We start from the raw sequence: 24530 nt of genomic DNA on the forward strand, positions 1-24530 counted from the left end.
AAACTCAGTGCCAGGCTTGCTTACCCAAGAAAACTGCATCAAACAAAAACAGGGCTTGAGATGTGCTGAACTGAGAAGGGTAAAGAATTCTGTCCTTCATATAACTGACAGTTAGGTCCGAAGGTGACAGGTTTACTACTTCTGACAAACTCACACCTCCCAGACACGTTTTCTTTCTAAATCACTTATTATGATATAGTTAACAAGTGGCTTACAAAGTTTCTGGGGGGAACCCTGACTGCAGAAGACACTGATGATGCAAGCAGAAGCCTGGGGAGAAAATGAGCCAGCTCATGATCCTAATCCAGTGCAGGTTCTCTAGGCCACACATGAAGGGAAAGCAATGACAGTGCTAACGAGATTAGTCAATAGTCAACTACAAAATCTTTGCATTACCTAAGAAGACATCTCAAATGTGGCTGTATGAGCACTATCCTTAAAGATGAATGGGACCCTTTGCATTGCCTTGACATACTCATTAATAAATACCTGAAGATGTTATTACTAATAATACTTAAAACAATGTTACTTTTCATTTCTTTAATTTATTTAATTTTACTTGATGTGTTTATAACATACATCACAAGTTAGTACTGTAGCACTTACCCATCATTAATTAATTAATAATATTCATACATTGGGGTCTGTGCATCAAACTTTGATATTGATAAATGGTGTGAGAGTAAAAGGTGTTAGGACAGCCCAGGTTCAGACCACAGGAAGCCTGTTTTGTTCATAAACCCCTGAAGATGAAAATTGTCATCTCCCCAAAATTACCTTGTACCTATGCTCACTGGCTCTTCAAAATCTGTGTCAGAATGCTTCTGTGGCATCAAAATAATTAAAAGCAGCTTTAGAAGGATCAAAGTCCAAGTGTAAACAGTGGCAAGCAGACTGGGGTGCTAGCCTCTCTGCTTTGTAACTGACATTGCAATAGCCTGCTAAGTCTACTGGCTTAGTTAGCTGTACAGCCTCCTTCTCTACTCAAACCCAAAACAACCTTAAAAGAATCTGTTGGCCTATCACTAAAAAGGACAGTTTTGTACCAAGTGAGCTGAATCAGAAGCCCACAGTGCTCTTGTCAGCAGCATGTATGTGAAAATTGGAAAGACGCAGACAACAAGGCCCCTGCTCAAGGATGACATGCAATTCATGAAGGGTTTCATATTAAAACAAAAAATATGGTAATAACTTTGTATGGTGCCAAGTAGGTACCAGACTTATTTGCAGGATCCCTTTGTAAGTTATATAAAAATGTCTAACCACTATGCAGTACACCTGAAACTAATCTAAAATTATATTGAATGCCAACTGTAATTGACAAATTAAAAAAAATAAAATAAAATTGCCAAAAACCCTAACAGAAATCCATGTATGAAGCAAAGCTTCTCCAAATATAAATGGAGAAAACTGAATAACACTCTATATGACTTGGGGAGTTTAAACTATCATAATATATATAGCTAAGTTATATATCAAGACACTAAACAAAATCAGACCTACCTCAGGAGCCAGGTTTTGATATATATGATAATGGTCAAAGAGGTAAATTGTAACACTTACCTTAATATTTACAGACTAAAATTGACTCTTCCATGCTGACAGCACGGTATGCTGGAATCAGGTCAAATAAGAGCTCAAAAGATTCCAAACCCTTACTGATAAATCTACCTGCCCCATAAGCACTATGGTAATAGGCTTCTATTTAAGCTAAAATATAGATCAGGCTCCTGAATTTACAAACAGAATATTTATTCCTAAGCGTACAGTTCAGAATCTAAAGCATATATTACAGTTCAAGATAACAGCATTGCAGACACTTGGCTTAACAAAGGTTTAAAGAAAAGTAGAGGACTATTTTACTTTTGTTCTCAAACTAGTAGCCAGGAAACTATTCTTTCCATCATTCCATTGTTCTTCCTAATATTAAATAACCAGTAATGATATTGACAGCACTAAAGTCCACAGAGCACACTTTGGTAAATGCTGCTGCAGACCAAATTCCTTTTTCTACCTGGACCCTATAATCTGATATGGTTGCCTTTTGTTGGGGCTTCCAGGTCTTTAAGTAGATAAAACTAAATAACCCTATGTTTATTTTAAATTTTCAATAAGTGTTTTATTAGAGGCAGCTCTTCATTCTTTCTGATGTTTATAAAGTTGTTTTCTGTTTGCAAAGTTATTATATTTAAAAATATAATAAAGAAGAAGATATAAATCTTCCATAATTTTATCACTCAGATGATCACTGTTAAAATTTTAATTTATTTCCAATTTTGTTTTTAGAGTATATATATATATTTTGTTTGTTTAATAAATTGGAATTATATCTCATAAAATTTATAGGCTGCTTTTTTCCACTGAACATTAATATTGAATAGTTTCTTCATGACAACTAAATATATCTTCAAAATAGGATTTACACTAGCTGCATAATAGTCTATAATATGTTTACCTTTATTGGTTTAATATTGTTAGACATTTAATTTTTTATTTTACTATTATGTTATAATGTAGGAGGTATACATTTTTTTTAAGTCATGATATACATTGTCAAATTTTTTCCAGAAATTTTGCCAATATACACTCCTACCAGTGTTGGATGAGAATATCTGTATCAACATACCCTCACCAGTATTGAATAATATAGGAGTTTTTAGGGGCAGGTAAAAAAATAATATCTCATTTTAATTTGCATAACTTTGATTGCTATTTAAATAATATATTCCTTTATTTGTTAATTTCTAGTTTATATCTCTTCCATGCTAGTCTTTTTCTTGTATCAAAGTGTTTATGTTCATTTCATTGATTCAAAAGAGTTCTTTAGATATGTATAATTTCAATGCTTTCTCTTTCAATATTATGCTTATACTTTCATTTTTTGATATTAGAAGATTTTTAGTTTTTTAATGATTATAAACAGATCCATTGATGTTTTCCTTTGTGGTTTCTCCCATTGCTTCTATATTCCCCTATCTCAAAATTACTATATTTCCTATTTTTTTGTCTCTTTGTTGGTATGTAGTCTGAGGCAGGAATCTAATTTCATTTTTTTACATATAATGTCATTTCTTCACTAATTTGTAATACCTCCACTATCTTACATCAAGTTCTCATATAAACATGAATTTTATTTCTATCCCATTTGTTTATTTTGATTCAATACGACTGTTTTTTTAAATACCTGCATGATAATTTCTTACATCCAATAATTAAGTCTTCTTTCTTAAATTTATCAGAAATATTGTAACTATTCTTGGATGTTTTATTCTTTTATATACATTTTAGGAATAATTTGTGACATTCCACAAGAAATTTTGTTGGAATTTTTATTGGAATTGCATGAGACCTAGAGATAAATTTCTGTGGAATTTACATCTCTTTGCTGTTGCTCTCTACAGCCATAAAACCTGGTCCATTTCTTTATTTGGATCTTCCATGTCTTCAATAATATTTTACAAATGATTTCATACAGTTCTTGCACTTTTTTTGTTCATTAATTTGAAGTATCTTGTAGTTTGATTTTTTTTTATTCAAATGGAAGTATTAAAGAATTTGCTCATACGGAAAAACTTTTAAATAGTCACTCTCAAAAGGCTGTCTTAGCCAGAAACATTTTTGCCCATTGAAAAATAATTTCAGATAAAAGGGAGCTCTGCTTATCTTTGCTGGGGTATTTACTACCTTCTGTTACCATAAATACATTTTAGTTAATGGAAGGGAAAGCAAGTCCAATCTGGGCCACCTACATGATAACCAGGGTTAAAATCCAGTTTGAACTGGGCTGGGGAAAGAAGCAGGCTCAGGCCATGGAGATGTAATCTGATTAGGTGCCATTCCCTCAAACACTATGCAAGCACAGGGTTCTGACACTTCAGAACAGGCAGCGCTGTGGCCAATCCCAGGCCCGTTGTCCAGATGTAGACACTGTCATCAGTTAGGGTGTATCTTTCTAGAACAAGTATACATTCACAGACGTTTGTGTGTGTTCCTACATTTGTAGAGTCAGGAACATGGAGAACCGTGGGTGTGGGTGTCTGCCTTCTTTCCTCCAAGAGCCTTATTTGTTCTGGGTGTTTTCCCTCACAATGCGTTGGAGATCTTTCCAGTGAGTACATTTAGGTCCAACTCACTCTTTGTAACTGCCAGATGGTGTGCCATAGACAGGCAGGGTTGTAACCTGATCCATAAGTATCTAGATTGTTGCAAATATTTCAGTATTACATTGTAACAGCAATCTTACAAGATAAAGTTGAAATGTATTCATTAACATTAAAGGTTCTGTGACTGAATTCCATCTGTCTCTGAAGTCTTGCCCCCTGGATATGTACCTTCTCCCAAATAATATTCCTGGCCAGGCTCAAGAACTGCTTGCTGAGTGCATATTGGGGAAAAAAAGAATCTCCAAAAGGGCCCTTTCTGAACTTTCATCAGACACAAAACTACTCTGGTTCTTGGGGCCCTGTTGCATTGAAACCTGCAGAGCACAGAGATTAGAGACAGTTGCAGCAAAGGGTATTCACAGTCCCACCCAGACTTGGCTTAAACAGAGCTGCCATCAGTACCAAGCAAGAAAGAGCTGAGCCCTTTACACAGATTGGCCCCTTACATGAAATGGACAGCTAATTCATCAGAAACTATACCATATTGGAAATAATCTGGGACAAAGATATGAGGTGTAGGGAACATACCCACTATCTTCCCTGAAGACTGACCAACACTTCCCAGGGGTGATCCAGGGATCCACTTTCCCTATTGCACCAAAAGCCCCTTCTAGAAGGAGGTGGAGGTGGTACTTGTAGTGCTGTCAGACTGTAGATAAACCATCCTTGGGCCTTGTGCTGGTAAAAAGCCAGTAGGGCAGAACAGCAAGGACCAGCCAAACCTGAAAGACACAGCCACAAACTGTGGATTGTTTCTGGCATCAAACAGTCTGCCTAAAGCTTGATGGGGGCACTATCTGACATTACCAGAGATGAATTGAGAAGGAGAAGACAGTAGACAAATAGTATATTCTGCTGAAGTGAATTCCACCTTGTTTTTCTTCATTATTTGTGTTATTTTTTTCTCCTACATAGCCTTTTAACATTTTTCTTCAATCTTCTTCTTATTATTTCACTATATTTTATTTTAGTTTTATTTCAAATCTTACATTTTACTCCTCCATTCTCTTGCTCCATTTTGCCTTCTTCCTTCCCTTTCTTATTTTCATTCTAAATTTTATTTTGTTTTTCTGGACTTCCAGTCAAGTTGGAGGTGTAGGTAGACACACTTTGCTTCCTTGCACAACAAGAAGAAGGAAAATAGCAAATTTAAAAATAAAAAATAACCAGAACTTCCAGAAAATTGAACTGTATGGAAGTCTGACAACTAAGGAGTTAAAGAAGAAACATTCATCCAGATTGGTAGGAGGGGCAAAGATAGGCAGCCAGGACAGAGAGGACCTGCAGCAAGGCTACCTGCTGCTGGAGGACTGGGGGGGCAAGGTGAGATGGTAACTGGTGGACCAGGCGGTCCCACATTTGCTTACTGATAAACTGGGAGGAACAGTTGGGGAGCAAGACAGACCGAGCAACCCAAGATGCCAATGCAGGAAAAAAGAAAGCCTCACAACCTCTGGCTGTAAAAGCCAGTGAGGGGATACAGCAGTGAGAGAAAATCCCAGCCTCACAGTAGAGTTCACTGGAGAAACCCACAGGGTCCAGAATGTACACAAACCCACCCACTTGGGAGTCAGCACAAGAAAGGCCCCATTTGTTTCTGGGTAGCAGGGGATGTGACTGAAAGCCATCAGAGAGCCAAGCAAGCAGCATTGTTCCCTCTCTGACCATTCCCCCACATACAGCATCACAACACAACAATGTGGGTTGCCCTGCCCTGGTGAATACCTAAGGCTCCACCCCTTACAACATAATAGGTGCACCCAAAACAAAGAAATATGGCTCAAATAAAAGAACAGATCAAAACTCTAAAAACAGAACTAAGCGATGAAGAGACAGACAACTTATCAGATGCGAAGTTCAAAACACTGGTAATCATAATGCTCACAAAATGGTTGAGTATGGTGGCAAAATAGAGGAAAAAATGAAGGCTATGCAAATTGAAATAAACAAAAATATATGGGGAACCAACAGTAAAGGGAAGGAAACCAGGACTCAAATCAATTATTTGGAGCAGAGGGAAGAAATGAACTTTCAACTAGGACAGAATGAAGAAACAAGAATTCAAAAAGATAAGGAGAGGCTTAGGAACCTCTGGGACAACTTTAAATGTCCCAAGGTCCAAATTATAGGGGTGCCAGAAGGAGAAGAGGAAGAACAAGAAATTGAAAACTTATTTGAAAAAATAATGAAGGAGAACTTCCCCAACCTGGCCAAGGAAATAGACTTCCAGGAGATCCTGGAAGCTCAGAGAGTCTCAAAGAAGTTGGGCACAAGGAAGCACACACCAAGACACATCATAATTACATTACCCAAGATTAAAGATAAGGAGAGAATCTTAAAAGCAGCAAGAGAAAAGGAGTCAGTTACCTACAAAGGAGTTCCCATAAGACTGTCAGCTGATTTTTCAAAAGAAACCTTGCAAGCAAGAAGGGGCTGGAAAGGAGTATTCCAAGTCATGAAAGGGAAGGACATACATCCAAGATGACTCTATCCAGCAAAGCTATCATTTAGAATGGAAGGCAGGTAAAGTGCTTCCCAGATAAGGTAAAGTTAAAGGAGTTCATCATCCCTAAGCCCTTATTATATGAAATGTTAAAGGGACTTATCTAAGAAGAAGAAGAAGATCAAAAACTATAAACAGTAAAATGACAACAAACTCACAACTATCAATAACTGAGCCTAAAAAAAAACAAAACAAAAACAAACTAAGCAAACAACTAGAAGAGGAACATAATCACAGAAATGGAGATTAGAGGGGAGGCAGATGGGGGAGAATGGACATGAACAAAGAGGAGGGAGTGCTGGTGGGAGGAAGGTGCAAGGCAGAGGGGAATAAAGGGGAGAAAAAAGTAGGACAGCTGTAATAGCATAATCAATAAAATGTATATATTTTTAAAAATAAATAAATTTAGAATTGTTTTACAAAAACAATAATAAATTTTATTTTTAGCCTTTCTACATCTTATTTCTATTCCTCATTCTCACTCTTTCTCCTCCCTTCAGCCTCTCAAAACCATTTTTCTTTCCATTAATCATCTCACATTCTTTTTCCCTTTCTTATAATATCCTTATTCTCTTTCCACTTTTATTAATCTTTGTCATTGGTATTGTGGTTGTTGCATTATTTCAGATTTTTGTATTTCAAATCTCAAATTTTACTGTTCCCCAGTCCTGCTCCATTTTGCCTTTCTCCTGTCCTTTCTTATTTTCATTTTAGATTTTACTTTTCCCCTTCTTAGCTTGATGTCTACTCCTTACTCTTATTATTTCTCTTCTATCTATCCTCCCAAAATCATTTTTCTTTCATTTAGACATCTCATAATCTTTTTTTCTTCATTTTCCCCTTCTTATAATATTCTCTTTCCACCTTTGTTCATTTGTTGTTGATATTGCTGCAATGTTTGTTTTTCTTCAATTTTGTTCCTAGTGTTTCACTATTTTTTAATTTAAATCCTCATATTATACTCTTCCATTTTCCTATTCCTTTTTGCCTTCTTCCCTCCATTTTTTATTTATGTTGTAAATTTTATTTTCTCCCCTTTCTTTACTTGTTTCTATTCCCACCTCTTATATTTCTCCTCCTCCTACCTTCTCAAAATCATTTTTCTTTCGATTAGGCATCTCATATTATTTCTCTTTTTTAAATAATATTCTTACTCTCTTTCCACCTTTATCATTCTTTGCTCATTTTTTGTTGCTATTGCAGTTGTTTTGGGGGGTTATTTTTGCAGGTGTGGGTTTTGTTCACTGGGTTGTTTTATTTTGTTCTGGCAGCACCTCTACAATTGCACACAAGATATGGTAGGGCTGTGACTCTCATCCAGCCACCCATAGGGGAAAACCCACCAATGAATAAGCCAAGAACAACTGAAACCCAACTATAACAAGGGAGCCCCACATAAATAAAGGACATCCCTAGAGCATCAAGCTCAAGGGATCAAGGAGACTGTTATCACTGAGTCCCACAGGTCTCCTACAACAGAAGGCCACCTCATGAAGACAGTGAATCAAAGCTGATCAACATAACATGCAGAAAAAACAAAAAGAGTTACCTAAAATGTGGAGACAAATAACACCCAAAGGAAAGGAAAGGAGGAGTCCCCAGAAAAAGTGCTAAATGAAATTGAGGCAAGCAGTTTATCAGACACAGAGTTCAAAGTAATCATTTTAAGGATGCTCAGAGAACTCAGTGAGAACTACAAGAAACTTTATGGGAGCTACAAGGAATTTAGTGGGAACTACCTCAACATAAAAAAGGACTATGGATAAGAACTAGAAGGAAATAAAGAATATAATATCTGAAATGAAGAATTCACTAGATGGAATTAAAAGCAGACTAGATGAAACAGAGGATGGAATCAGCAAGCTGGAAGACAAGGAAGAAAATAAAACAGAGCAACAAAACAAAACAAAACAAAAACACTAAAAAAGAGCAAAGACAGTTTAAGAGAGCTTCAGGACAACATGAGATGTCACAATATTTGCATCATAGGGATACTAGAAAGGAGAAGAAAAGAAGCAAAGTATAGAAAACTTGTTTGGAGTGGGGGAGGGAAACAATGAGAGAAAACATCCTTAACTTAGTGAGGAAAAAAGTCATGCAAGTTAAGGAAGAACAGCGGGTCCTAGTCAAGATAAACTCAAAGGAGTCCACTACAAGACACATCATAATTAAAATGGCAAAATTTAGACGAAGAGAAACTTAGAGGCAGCAAGGAAGAACCAGCTAGTAACATACAAGGGAGCTCCAAAAAGGCTGTCGGCTGATTTTCCAACAGAAACACTGTAAGTCAGAAGGGAATGGCAGGAAATATTCCAAGTAAGGAAAAGAAAAAAACTGCAACCAAGACTACTCTACCCAGCGAGGCTCTCATTTAAAATGGAAGGCAAAATAAGAAACTTCTCGGGAAAAAAAAAAAAAAACAACTAAAAGAGTATATCTCCACCAAACTAGCACTGCAAGAGATGCTAAAGGGAGTGCTTTAAGCAGATGGAGAAATAGAGAGAGAAAGAGAGGAACATAGGTAAAAGGTAAAAAATATGGCAATACATAAGTACTTATCAATAATAACCTTAAATGTAAGTAGATTAAATGCTCCAGTCAAAATATATAGGGAAGCTGAATGGATAAGAACACATGACCCACAATATGCTGTCTACCAGAGACCTACCTCAGAGCAAATGGTCTACACAGGCTGAAAGTGAAGGGATGGAAAAATATTCCAAGCAAATGAACATAAAAAAAAAAAAAGCTGGGGTAACATTACTCTTATCAGACAAAATAAACTTCAAAACAAAGGCCATAGTAGACTTCAAAGCAAATGGCATAAGAGACAAAGAAGGTCACTAATAATACTTAAGGGAGTAGTCCAACAAGAGGATATAACCCTTGTAAATATATATGTACCCAACATGGGAGCACCTAAATATATAGGGAAAATCTTGGAGGACTTCAAGAAAGAAATTGATGCAATTCAGTCATCATAGGTGATTTTAACACCCCGCTGTCAACAATGGATATATTGTCCTAACAAAAGATTAACAAGGATATTGCAGCATTCAATGACATTCTAGATCAATGGACTTAATTGACATTTAAAGATCATTTCACCCCAAAGAAGCAAAATATACATTCTTTTCAAAGGCACATGGATCATTTTCAAAGATAGATCTCATGGTGCTTTTTAAAATTTCAAATCTCATATTATACTCTTCCATTTTCCTACTCACTTTTGCCTTCTTCCCTCCATTTTTTATTTATGTTGTAAATTTTATTTTCTCCCCTTTCTTCACTTGTTTCTATTCCTTCCTCTTATATTTCTCTTCCCACTACCTTCTCAAAATCATTTTTCTTTCAATTAAGCATCTCATATTGTTTCTCCTTTTTTATAATATCCTTACTCTCTTTCCACCTTTATTAATCTTTGCTCATTTGTTCTATGAGCAAAGACTATCATTTGTAAAGGTGTCTACTTTGAAGGGGACTGTGGCATTATTGTCCTATGTACAATGTTTCTTGTATCTTCTTCAATAAATGTCTCAACAAAATAAGCCTCAACAAATTAAAGAGTATTGAAATCATATAAAGCATCTTCTCAGATCACAATGGCTTGTAACTAGAAACCACCCTCAAGGAAAAAACTCAAAAATATTCAAATACATGGAGGTCAAATAACATGTTATTAAATAATGAATGAGTTAACAATGAGATAAAGGAAGAAATAAAAAAGTTTCTGGAAACAAACAAAAATGAACACACAACAATCCAAAAGTTATGAGGCACAGTGAAGACAGTCCTCAGAGGGACATTCATAACAACACAGGCCTTCCTCTAGAAGATAGAAAAATCTCAAATAAACAACCTAAACATACATCTACAGGAGTTTGAGGAACAACAACAAGCAAATCCTAGAGTAAGTAGAGGGAGGAAATAATCAATATCAGATCAGAATTAGATGATATAGAGACTAAAAAAACAATTCAAAGGATCAATGAATCCAGAAGCTGCTTCTTTGAAAAAATATACAAAATTGACAAACCTTTAATAAGACTCATCAAGAAAAAAAGAAAGAGGACTCAAATAAATAAAATCAGAAACAAAGAGAAGTAACAACCAATTCCACAGAAATACAAAGGGTTGTAAGAAATTACCCTGAATAACTATATGCCAAGAAACTGGGCAACCTGGGTAAAATGGATAAATTTCTTGAAACACAATCTTCCAACACTGAATAAAAAAGAAGCAGAATGCTTGAACAGACTGATAACAGCTAGCCAAGTTAAAGCAGTAATCTAAAAAGTCCCCTGCACACAAAATACTTGGATCAGATGGCTTGACAGATGAATTCTACCAAACATTCAAAGAAGAACTAACCCCTACACTTTTTTAAATATTCCAAACAATTCAAGAAAATGGAAAAGGCCCAAACTCATTTTACAAAGCCAGTATTATCCTAATTCCAAAACTAGGTAAAGTCACAACAAACAAAGAAAATTACAGGCTAAGATCTCTGATGAACATATGACGAGGTGTGTCTGGAAAAGTCCAGCCATTATTAATACAATGAGAATGGCTTGAAAGACACCGGTGTAACCTGGCAGCCAAGGAGAATGGACTGGAATGAGCATGGATGAGCAATGATGACTTCACTGTACTAGTCAGTGGGGGCGGTAGACACCAATGAGTGAGCATGTGTACTGTGTGGCTATTGGATTCAAAATAACTGAGTGAGTGAGAAGAGCAATGAATCTGCATTCAATTTTGCATTAAGCTTGATATTCCTCTGTGGAAACTATTCAGATGATTCAGAAGGCTGCAGCTGTGGGCAACTGATGATTGGCGACTTCATCACAACAATGTGCCTGCTCATGCACCACATCTCATGCAGAGTTTTTTTGGCAAAACATCAAATCACCCAGGTGACTCAGCCCCCATGCATCCCAGATTTGGTACCCTGTAACTTCTGCCTTTTCCCAAAACTAAAATCACCTTTGAAAGGGAAAAGATTTGAGACTGTCACCGAGATTCAGAAAAATACGACGGGGCAGCTGATGGCGATTGGGAGAACTGTGTGAGGTCCCAAGGTACCTACTTTGAAGGGGACTGTGGCATCATTGTCCTATGTGCAAGGCTTCTTGTATCTTGTATCTTCTTCAATAAATGTCTCTTTCTCATAGTACATGGCTGGATACATTCTGGACAGACTAGAAGTTTTTTCCTTAAGATCAGGAACAAGGCTTGGGTGTCCACATTCACTAATCTTATTCAACATAGTACTGGAAATTTTAGCCACAGAAATCAGAAAGGAAAGGGACATAAAAGGCATCCAAATTAGAAAGGAGGAAGTAAAACTATCATTATTTGCAGGTGACATGACAATGTACATAGAAAACCTCTTAGTCTCACAAAAAACTACTCAAACTAATAAGTGAATTAGGCAAAATAGCAGGATACAAAGTTAATATTCAGACATCAATGGCATTTCTATACACCAACAATGAACAACCACAAAAAAAAACTAAGGGAAAAAAAACCCATTTACTATAGCAACAAGAAAAATAAAGACCTTAGGAATAAATTTAATCAAGGAGGTAAAAGACCTCTACTCAAAAAACTATAGAATATTGAAGAAAGAAATTCAGGAAGATAAAAATAAATGAGGTATATACTGTGTTCATTGATAGAAAGAATTAACATCATTAAAATGTTCATACTACCCAAAGTAATCAATAGATTCAACACAATTCCTATTAAAATACCAATGGCATATCTCACAGATCAAAACAAATATTTAAAAAATTTATATGGAACAAAAAATGACCCTGGATAGCCTCAGAAATCTTGAGAAAGAAAAACAAAGTTGGAGGTATCATAATACCTGATATCAAACTATACTATAAGGCCACTGTAATCAGAAAAGTCTGGTACTGGCATTAAAACAGACACTGAGATCAATGGAACAGAATAGAGAGCCCAGAAATAAATCCATGTCTCTATGGTCAATTAATATTTGACAAAGAGGGCAGAAGCATAAAATGGAGTAAAAATAGACTCTTCAATAAATGGTGTTGGTAGAACTGGACTGGTACATGCAAAAAAATGAAACTTGACCACCAACTTACACCATACACCAGAATCAATTCCAATAGGAAAAAAGACTTAAATGCAAGTCATGATACCATAACAGTCCTAGCAGAAAACATAGGAAGTAAAATTTCAGATATCCAACATAGAAATATTTTGGCCAATGTATCTCCTAAGGCAAGGGAAATTAAGGAAAAGAATAAACAGATGAGACTACATCAAATTAAAAAGCTTCTGCAGAGATGAAGAACAATTATCAAAATGAAAGGAACCAACAGTATGGGAGAAGATATTTGTCAATGATACATCTGACAAGTGTATAATCCCTAAAATATATAAAGAACTCATATGACTCAACACCAAGAATACAAATAATCCAATTTAAAAATGGTCAAAGACACTTCTCCACGGAGGACATACAGATGATCCATAGACATATGAAAAGATGTTCAACATCACTAGCCATCAGAGAAATGCACATTAAAACCACAATGAAATATCACCTCACACCTGTCAGAATGGCTATCAATAATAAATCAACAAACAACGAGTGCTGGTGAGAATGTGGAGAAAAGGGAACCCTTGTCTACTATTGCTGGGAATGCAGACAGGTGCAACCATTGTGGAAAATATTATGTGATTTCCTCAAGAAATTAAAAATGGAATGTCTTTTGACTTAGCACTTCCATTGCTGGGAATATACCCTAAGAATCCAGAAACACCAATTCAAAAGAACTTATGTTCCCCTATGTCCATAGCAGCACTATTTACAATAGCCATTCAGCATTACTTATGAAGAAATTATTAATTATTAAAACTCTTGATAATTAAAATTAAGTCTCCCAAGCTGAAAAGGAACATCTACGTTTATGATTTAGCTTTCACAAAAAATTTAAAACACATTTTTCTTTCTATTTCAACAGGACCTCCATACAGCTAAAAATAAACTCCAGCTGCAAAATAAATTTTTTTCAGTAATTTATAGAGAAAACTTTCCTACATGCAAAAGTCAATCACTAAAATCAAGGGTGATGAAGGAAGATAGTGGAACCTCCTTTTAAAATATTTTAGAAATATTCATTCATGTCTCCAAGAGAATTGAGACAAATAGGTACCCACTACATGCCAGTCGCTCTGGCCATCTCTTTGAGAGAAACAAAGAAAGTATAAGATCTGGCATCAAAGAGCATGTTGCCTTGGCAAGGAGGAGACTAGTGACAGGACGCAATCAGGGAGCTGTAAGGCCAAGACGGAGTACCTTAGCCCTATGGAACACCTCATTGAAAGAAGCATGTCTCAAAAGACTGACCCTAACATTTCTGTCTCATCCAGGCCTAGGAGCAATATGTCATTCAAATCTGTCTTTTCTTTATTTCTTTTTCTTAATTTATGTTTTTTATTGTTCAAATACATTTGTCTCCATTTTCCTGCCACCACTTTCCCTTGCCCCATCCACCCCCACCTCCCACCTTCAATCCTTCCCCACTTTGGCTTTGTCCATGGGTCCTTTACATGTGTACCCTTGATTTGACCCTTCCCCTTCTTTCCATTACCCCCATCCCTTCTTCCCTCTCCTTACTGTCAGTTTGTTTTTTCTTTCAATGTTGCTGGTTATATATTTTTTTTTGCTTGTTTGTTTTGTTGATTAGGTTCCACTTATAGATCACATGGTATTTGTCTTTCAACCCCTGGCTTATTTCACTTAGCATAATGCTCTCCAGTTCCATCCATGCTGTCACAAAGCGTAGTAGTTCTTTCTTTCTGCTGCGTAGAATTCCATTGTGTAAATGTACAATCAATTTTCTGATCCATTCATTTATTGATGGCCACTTTGGTTGCTTCCAGCACTTGGCTATTGTAAATTGTGCTGCTTTAAACATTGGTGTGCATAGGTTCTTTTGAATTGGTGTTCTGGGATTCTTAGGGTATAATCCCAGCAGAGGAATCACTGTGTCAAAAGGCAGTTCCATTTTTAGCTCTGAGGAAATTCCAAACTGTTTTCCACAGTGGCTGCACCAGTCTGCATCCCCACCAACAGTGCACTAGGGTTCCCTTTTCTCCACAACCTTGCTAGCATGCATTGTTTGTTGATTTGTTATAATGGCCATTCTGACTGGTGTGAAGTGATATCTCATTGTGGTTTTAATTTGCATCTCTCTGATGACTAGTGATGCTGAGCCTCCTTTCATATGTCTCTGGGCCCTGTGTATGTCCTCCTTGGAGAAGTGTCTGTTCAGGCCCTTTGTCCATTTTTTAATTTGGTAGTTTGTCTTCCTGGAGTGGAGTCCTGTGAGTTATATCCATATTTTGGAGATCAAACCTCTGTCCGAGGGGCAAATATATTTTCCCATACGGTTGGTTCCCTCTTCATTTTGCTGATGTTTTCTTTAACCATGCAGAAGGTTCTTATTTTGATGAAGTCCTATTTGTTTATTCTTTCCTTTATGTCCCTTGCTCTAGTGCTATATCAGTGAAAATATTGCTGTGTGGAATATCTGAAGTTTTCCTGCCTATGTTCTCTTCTAGGACTTTTATTGTGTCACAACTTATATTTAAGTCTTTCATCCATCTTGAGCTTGTTTTTGTGTATGGTGTAAGTTGGTGGAATTTCGGGGTTTTTGTTTTGTTTTGTTTTGTTTTTTTGCATGTAGCTGTCCAGATCTCCCAGCATCATTTGTTGAGGAGGCTATTTTTATTCCATTTTATGCTTCTGCCCCCTTTGTCAAATATTAATTGACCATAGAGACATGGGTTTATTTCTGGGCTCTCTATTCTGCTCCATTGACCTATGTGTCTGTTCTTACGCCAGTACCAGACTGTTCTGATTACAGTGGCCTTGTAATAAAGTTTGATTCAGGTATTGTGATCCCTCTTACTTTGTTCTTCTTTCTCAAAATTGCTGCAGCTATTTGGGGTCTTTTATGATTCCATATAAATTTTTGAAATGTTTTTTCTATATTTATGAAATACATCACTGATATTTTAATAAGGTTTGCATTCAATCTATAAATTGCTTTGGTAGTATGAACATTTTGATGATGTTAATTCTTCCAATCCATGAACACAGTATATGCTTCCATTTATTTGTGTCTTCCTTAGTGTCTTTCTTCAGTTAGGTGTAGTTTTCTGCATATAGGTCTTTTATCTCCTTGGTTAAGTTTATTCCTAGGTACTTTATTTTCCTTGTTGCTATTGCAAATGGGATTTTTTTTTCTGATTTCTGATTCTGATATTTCATTGTTGGTGTATGAAAATGTCTTTGATTTCTGAATATTGACTTTGAATCCTGCTGTTTTGCCAAATTCACTTATAGAGTAATTTTTTAAGGAGTCCATAGGGTTCTCTTATGTACACTATTATGTCATCTGCAAATAATGACAGTTTTACTTCCTCCCTTCCAACTGGGATGCCTTTTATTTCATTTTCTTGTCTGATCACTGTGGCTAGGACTTCGAATGTCATGCTGAATAGAAGAGGTGAAAGCGGACAACCTTATCTTGTTCCCGATCTTATTGGGAAAGATTTTAGTTTTTGTTCATTGAGTATCATCTTGGCTGTAGGTTTTTCATATATGGCCTTTATTATGTTGAGGTATGATCTCTCTTCTTCCACTTTCCTGAATGTTTTTCTTATAAATGGGTGCTGTACCTTATCAAATACTTTTTCTGCATTTATTGATATGATCATGTGGTTGTTGTCTTTCCTGTTGTTTATGTGATGCATTACGTTTACTGATTTGCAAATATTGAACCATCATTGCATCCCTTGGATGAATCCCACTTGATTATGGTGTGTGGTCTTTTTAGTGTATTGCTGGAAGTAGTTTGCCAATACATTGTTGAGGATTTTAGTGTCTATGTTTATCAGTGATATTGGTCTATACTTTTCTTTCTTTCTTGTGTCTTTATGTGGTATTGAAATTAGGGTGATGTTGGCCTCATAAAAAGAGTTTTGGAGTCCTCCTTCATCTTAGATTTTTTGGAATAGTCTGAGAAGGACAAGAGTTAGCTCTTCCTTAAATGTTTTGTAAAATTCTCCTGTGAAACTGTCTGGTCCAGGGCATTTGTGTGCCAGGAGTTTTGATTACTGCTTCAATTTCATTAGCTGTTATTGGTCTGTTCAGGCTTTCTGCTTCTTCTTTATTCAGTGTTGGAAGGTTATATTTTTCTAGAAATTTGTCCATTTCATTGAGGTTTTCAAATTTCTTGGCTTATAATCGTTTGTAGTAATTTCTTACAATCCTTTTGTATTTTTGTGGTATCAGTTGTAATTTCTCCTCTTTCATTTCTGACTTTATTTGGGTCCTCTCCCTTTTTTTCTTGATGTGTCTGGTTAAAGGCTTGTCGATTTTATTTACCCTTTCAAAGAACCAGCTCCTGGATCTGTTGATCCTTTGAGTTGTTCTTTTAGTCTCTATGTCATTCATTTCTGCTCTGATCTTGATTATTTTCTTCCTTCTACTTGCTCTGGGCTTTGTTTGTTGTTCTTTCTCCGGTTCCTGAAGATGTAGGATCAGGTCGTTTATTTGAAATGTTTCTATCTTTTTTAGGTAGATCTGTATTGCTATGAACCTCCCTTTCAGGATTTCTTTGGCTGTGTCCCATAGGTTTTGGACTGTTTGTGTTCATTTTTGCTAGTTTCCAGAAACTGTTTGACTTTTTCTTTGATTTCATTATTGACCCATTCATTGTTTAATAGTGTGCTATTCAGTCTCCATGAGTTTGAATGCTTTTGAGTTTTTTTCCTTGAGGTTGGTTTCTAGTTTCTAGCCTCTGTGGTCCGAAAAAATACTTGTTATGATTTCAATTTTCTTGAATTTATGAGGCTTTTCTTGTGTCATATCATGTGGTCTATCTTTGAAAATATTCCTTGTGCATTTGAAAAGAATGTGTATTTTGCTTCTTTGGGATGAAAGGTTCTATATATGTCAGTTAAGTCCATTTGATTTAAAGTGTCGTTCATTACCACAATATCCTTGTTGATATTTTGTTTGGAAGATCTATCCATTGTTGACAGTGGGGTGTTAAAATCCCCTACACTCAGTGTGTTACTGTCTCTATCTTTCTTGAAGTCCTCCAAGATTGTCCTTATATATTTGGGTGCTCCTGTGGTGGGTGCATACAGATTTGCAATGTTTCTGTTTTCTTGATGGATTCTTCCTTTCAGTATTATGAAGTGTCCTTCTGGATGTTTTATGGCCTTTGTTTTGAAATCTATTTTGTCTGGTATAAGAATTGATAACTGGCTTTTCTTTTCCCTGTCCATTTTCTTGGAATATTTTTTTCCATCCCTTTACTTTCAGTCTGTGTAGGTCCTTGGTTCTGCGGTGGGTCTCCTGTAGGAAGCATATGTGCAGGTCATGCTTTCTTATCTATTCAACTATCCTATGTCTTTTGATTGGAGCATTTTAATCCATTTACATTTAAAGTTATTATTGATGGTACTTATTCATTTTTTTCCCTTTGCACCTGTATTCTTCTCTTTCTCACTCTTTTTCTTCATTTTCTTAAAGCAGTCCCTTTAACATATCTTGCAATTCTGGTTTTGTGGAGGTGTATTCTTTTATCCTTCTTTTGTCTGGGACACTCCTTATTTTGCCTTCTATTTTAATTGAGAGCCTTGCTGGGTAGAGCAGTCTTGGTTGCAGGCCTTTGCTTTTTATGACTTGGAATATTTCTTGCCATTCCCTTCTGGCTTGTATTGTTTCTGTTGAGAAGTCAGCTGCTAGCTGTATTGAGGCTCCCTTATATGTTACTACCTCTTTCTCCCTTACCGCCTTTAGGATTCTCTGTTTGTCTTTGATATTTGTCATTTTCATGATGCTGTGTCTTGGAGAGGACCTCATTGGGTTCCTCTTGAATGGGCCTCTTTGCTTCCTGGACTTCTGTGACTTTTCCTCTCCTCAAATTAGGGAAGTTTTCCATCAATACTTTTTCAAACAAGTTCTCTATCCTTTGCTTCTCTTCTTCTCCTTCTGGTATCCCTATTATATTATTTTTTATGTTTCAGGTTGCTCTGCATTTTCCCTAAGCACCTCTTCATTCTTTCTGAGTCTTTTTTCATTTTCTTACTCTTTCTGGGAGCTTTTTTCTACCTTGTCCTTCAGCTCGCTGATTCGGTCCTCAGCTTTATCTAGCCTGCTTTGGATTCCTTCTACTGTGTTCTTCCATTCACAAATTGTAATCTTCATTTCCTCTTGTCTCTTATTGATAGTTTCTATGTTCTTTTTCATGCTGATATAGTTTGCAGTAGGTTCCTCGTAGTTTCCCTGTAGTTTTTGGGAATTCTCTCTGAGCTACCTGAGCTCATTGAGCTTCCTCAGAACCATTGTTTTGAACTCAATATCTGATAGTTTACTTGCATCTACTTCATTCAGTTTTCTTAATGGGGGTTCCTCCTTTCCCTTAGACTGGGGTGGCATTTCTTTGACTCCCGATTATTTGGTTGATTCTCTGAAAGTAATTGGGCTTTGATTATTGTTTGGTAGTTCTTTGGTGGGTCCTACCCTCCAGCTGGTTGACTGAGGGTCACTCTGCCCACTACATCTTGGGTGTTTTTGTGCAGGTGCTGCCAGAACAAAACCACAAAGCCCAGGGAACAAACCCACATCCACAAAAATAACTCTCCCCTGCAATCCCACTATCAACAGCAAATGAACCAGTATTAATAAGGCTGTAAAGAGATTAAGACTATTATAAGAAAGGAGAGAAATAAACTATTAGTATATAATCTAATGACTTAATATGCATGGACCTGATGGCCCTGAAATGAACATTAAAAAGGTGTGTAGGAAAGAAAATATTACAAATCATGGAGAAAACCACAGTGGATTTCATCTCGGTAGCCTCTAGCATTTACTGCTGCTTTTTCTTTCTGGATCTGCCTCTGATGATGTCAGATGTTGACCCCATCTGACCTTAGGCTGTCTGTTTGAGACTTCCAAGAATCTACTATCTGTGGCTGTCTCCTTCAGTTGTTACTCTAGTCACTCTGCACTCAGCAGTCAGCTTAGGTGCCAAAGGGAGGAGCACAGTTCCTCCTGGGTGCAGGGCTATTGTGTCCTTTCATGCTGTTGCTGCTCAGGGGAGTGATCTGCCTGAGCAAGATGGCTGCTGCCATATGGTGGAGGAGTCAGCACCAGGATCCTGCCAGCTATTCCCTCAATTCTCTCTCCAAAGCCCCCCTCCTCAGTCTTTCCTCAGGCATCTCTAGCCCACTCTACCCACCCCCCTTTGCCAGAGACCAGGGTAAGTGACTGCAAATAAAAATTTATGCGTTGGTCCTTTAAATGCTCTTTGCATCTTCAGCTGCTCCTCTCTGGCAGAGAGCAACTCTGCTCCTTTTCGCAGCTGGTTGTTTTCTGTGTACTCTTTGGGCTCTGTTGCTGTAGGCTGGAGATCCCCACTTATGGTTCAGACCCCAATCTTCTCAGGGGAATCTAACTGGCCATTTACATATCCCTCTGGTGCTGCTGTCCATGGGCCCCCAGCCAGCCTTTTCGAGTCTCCACCTTAGTGCTTATCAGTGATGTTGTACTAAAGCTGATTCTTCTGTGTTTGTGGTTATAAGACTCCTCTCTCAATATTGTTCAGTTGTTTGTTTCAGGTGCTTTCTCCACAATTCAGCTGTAATTCCAGATTGGTCCTGGGAAGAGGTCAGTGTGACCTCCAGTCACTTCTCCTCCATCTTGCTAACTTCCACAATCTGTCTTTTCCTATAATATTGTACTTCACTGTTTCTTTGTGTTAGTTTGTACCGGAGGTTTTTTGTTGTTGTTTCTATTCTCTTACTGGTGTTTTGTTTTGTTTTCTGGTTGTTTGGTTTTAGGTTTGTCTCTTACCCAAGTTATCCTCTGTTCCATCAGAAATGAAGTCTGTGGCACACGGTTGCAAAGTCCATGGCCATTCTATAAATTCTTGGTGCTTGAGTGATCCAGGTGGCCTTGATGGTGACAATGTCACTTTGGTATCGGAGCCCAGTGTGGTTGTAGAATGTGCTCCCTCTGCTGATTCCCTCTAAAACTGAAAATTGGTTTTGAGACAGCATTGTAATCTTGCATGCTCTTTTAAGATCCAAGAATATGACCTCTGTACAATGGTAACAATTTTCTGGCTGAAGAGCTATTTGACTTAAGAAAAAAAAAACAACTCACTCCCACACTCATTCAAGTTGATTATCTTAAAACAAATATACCTCACATGGCTCTTTGGGGAGACTGCTATGCCAAAAAGGGAAAATCTGAAAGTGGTTTTTTAAATTTTTTTACTTTTTGAAAGATTTAATTAATTTATTTTTTTTTAGAGACAGGGGAAGGGAGGGAGAAAGAGAGGGAAAGAAACATCAATGTGAGCTTGCTTCTTGTGCATCCCCTACTGGGGACCTGGCTCACCACCCAGGCATGTGCCCGGGCTGGGACTCAAACCAGCAGCGCTTTGGTTCGCAGGCCAGCGCTCAGTCCACTGAGCCACACCAGCCAGGGCTGAATGTGTTTTTATTTTGATATTTGGCTTAGCAATGAGAAGATCAGTAGAGCTTAGTCAATTTTCCCAGGTGTACCTGCTGACCAGTAGTAAAGGACTTGTCCCCAAGGCATTTAGAAGGAGTAGTATTGCCAGAATTAGAAAACAAAAATAACTGGTTAAATTGGCATTTCAGTTAAGTGATAAATACTTCTTTTAGTATAAATATGTCCCATGCAATATTTGAAACATACAAAAAAATTGTTCACTGTTTAGCTGAAAAAAATGTAACTCAAATGGGAGCCCTGTCCGGCCTTTAGAGAGAGGAAAGAGAGACTGAGGTGAGGAAAAATGTCAGTCCAGAGTGTGAGAAGATTCTTGGGCAAATATTGCCCAAACGGGATAGTGGCTGGAAACTGGTGGCAGTTGAACCATTACACCTGAGACAGCAACCATCCCCACTGAGACCCTGATTCCCAGCTGCTGGAGGCAGGTTAGTTAAGACACCCTGTGCTTCAGCAACTGGAGGCTTTATTTCCTAAGGGCATACATTGGCAGCCATAATAAGATCCCCTATAAATGTACCAAGCATTTCCTTCTGCCCCTCCCACTTCTCCCCCAGCTCCCTGATGGGCTGTTGGAGCAGGGTTGATGCTGTGTGGCAGGATCACGGGCAGAAGCTGAGGACCCACATTCACCACTCACCATTCAGGGACACTCTCCAGTAGGATTTGCAGCCAAGCAGTCACCAGTTTTCCCTCAATTGTCCCTTAGAAGCAGTTTCTTGTTTCCTTTCCTTGCTTTTTATTTCCTTAAGTCTCTAGTAGTGTTTTGAACTCTTGACCTGGCCTATGGCATGATCCGGTCTTGTGTACTTTTCTGGATCAGAAAGAGCCCAGTTGCTCTGGTGCAACAGAGAGCAGGAACTCAGGCTGTATTCCTTCCCCTTTCTCCCCATTTGCTTCCAGTGTGAATTTGTGTTAGCTTAAAGTGCTGCCCAGGATGGATATGCTCATAGAGTTAGACCACCTTCCTGCAGGATGACTTAAGATGTTACTATGCCCCAGACAACTATTAAAAGTACATCCAAGAGAAAGAGAGTGCTGACCAAGATAACAAAGTGATTGCTTTCTGCTCCTGGCTCACATGGAACACTGACCATATAAGGACGAGGTCATTCTTTTCACGCACTCCAAACTGAATCTGGCATCTCACAAGGGACAGATCAGGCATGCAAACTGAGGGAGGTGAATACAGCTCTATTAAATCACTGGAAGAAGATCAAGCTTTACTTCCTTTCTTAACTCAGGTTTGTAAAGAATGAGCACACCCCACCACTACTATGAGATTGAAGGTAATCTTTGTGAGTGACACAGACCTTGTCTCTTATGGATAATCTTCCATTCCATAGCTCCCCTCCCATACATAGTTCTTAGAACTTCTCAGTTCACCCTGGAAATATGGGATAAATCTATATTTATTGGGGCATGGAGAGGATAGAATCCTGTAAACTTCTGTCACTTAGATTGTCACTCAAGTGATTATCATTTTCCCTTCTCCTGGTTTCCTTTCAAAAGCGCTTGATAGAACAAATCAATGATATCTGAACTAACAGTTGCTTAGAGACTGGCACTGGGGTGCTACAGTTTAAATAGCAAAAACAGCAAGCTGCCTCATTGACAAATTGCTCACTGACGGAGAACTAGGTTCAAGTCTCATGTTGGGTCAGCAGCAAGCCCACAACTTCACAGAGTCTGGAGGGTTCTCAGGTTTTGCTACAGAACCTCTCATCTTCTCCAAAATGTTGTTTCCATTATGCTACTGTCATTCTCAAGGGCTCCCAAGACCTAAGGTAAGGCCCCAGTGTCTGCACAGTCCCATCCTGACAGCTGGGCCTCCTGCCCATCCCTGAGAGAGCCTGTCCTCTCTGGCTACCAGGCCCCTCACTGTCCCTGAAACGCCACCACTGTCATTCCTACCAGTTGTGTCTTTGCAGGAGCCAGTACCTCCCTCTATTTCCTCCTCCCTACTTCTTGAAGGTTACCCACCCTTCAAACTCCATATGCACTTGACCCACTTCATGAAGTACCATTGCACAGAGTTCCCACCTCCCTTGGCACCTCTAGGACCCTGGCATCTGCCCCCATCCAGTGTTGGACCATGTGTGACCTTTGACATGTCTTATGTTAATATTCTAATTAGGTGACACAGCTGATCTTCTTAACTGGGTTGAAAGCTCCTCCAGAGGAAAACCTGGTATGATGCTACACACACACACACACACACACACACACACACACACACACATACACACACACAAGCTTCCAATGCATATTTAAGGGATAAATATTGGAGTGTATGCTTTGGGGTCCCTGACTAAAGAAAGTGAAAGCTGATGACCAAGAGAGTGTCACCTCACTCACCAGAAGGGAAAAATTCCTGCAAAGTTAACTGAGCGTATTGGTGTGAATAATATCCTTCATGTCATACCGGTTATACATCATCTATGTTACATATGTATCTAAAGGTGAAGGTCATTTAAGTGGGAAAAATCTGTCTAAGATTAAAAGCAAAAGTCATTTAAAAATTAAAATAACCTATAAGCAGAACATAACCAACAATACAAAGATGCAAGGAAAATAAGACCAGCAACACTGAAAGGAAAAGAAATCAACAGAGACAAGAGGGAAGGAGGGAGGAGGGGCAGGGAAAAGGAAGGGAAGGGGAAAGTCAAGGAACATATAGCAAGGACTCATGGACAAAACCAAAGGGGAAGAGCTGAGGGAGGGAAGGAGGGAGGGGGCAAGGGAAAGTGGTGGAGGGGGGGAGACTGAGACAAATGTATTTGAAAAAATAAATTAAAATAAAATTTAAAAAAAAATTCCTAGAAAAAAATTAAAATAAAAAATAAAATAAATTTAAAAACTTCAGAATACAGTAAATGTTTTTCAATAACCTATTAAAAGAAAAATAGTAATTTTCTGCCCTGGCTGGTGTGGCTCAGTGGATTGAGTGCCACCTGCAAACCAAAGTGTCGCCGGTTTGATTCTCAGTCTAGGGCACATGACTGGGTTGCAGGCCAGGTTCCCAGTAGGGGGCACATGAGAGGCAACTACACATTGATGTTTCTCTCCCTCTCCTCCCTCCCTTCCCCTCTCTAAAAATAAATAAATAAAATCTTTTTTTAAAAAAGAAAAATAGTAATTCTCTAAAAAACAATCTTATTACCCAAAATGAGTCACAAAGAATGAACTTTGTGGTGAGTTAACATTTTGGGGAGCTGTATCTACATGAGGAGAAAACAAGACTGTACTTGCCCCTGTG

The 24530-nt window shown here is 37.8% G+C and overlaps 1 pseudogene; it reads left to right on the forward strand.

The window, feature by feature from the left end:
- Nucleotides 1–1072: 1072 nt before the first annotated feature.
- Nucleotides 1073–1172, forward strand: LOC129073811 (uncharacterized; annotated as a pseudogene).
- Nucleotides 1173–24530: the final 23358 nt, after the last annotated feature.

Source organism: Pteronotus mesoamericanus, unplaced genomic scaffold (assembly GCF_021234165.1).
Source record: "Pteronotus mesoamericanus isolate MK-2021 breed Mesoamerican mustached bat unplaced genomic scaffold, CSHL_Meso_final contig_433, whole genome shotgun sequence".
Classification (NCBI taxonomy): domain Eukaryota; kingdom Metazoa; phylum Chordata; class Mammalia; order Chiroptera; family Mormoopidae; genus Pteronotus; species Pteronotus mesoamericanus.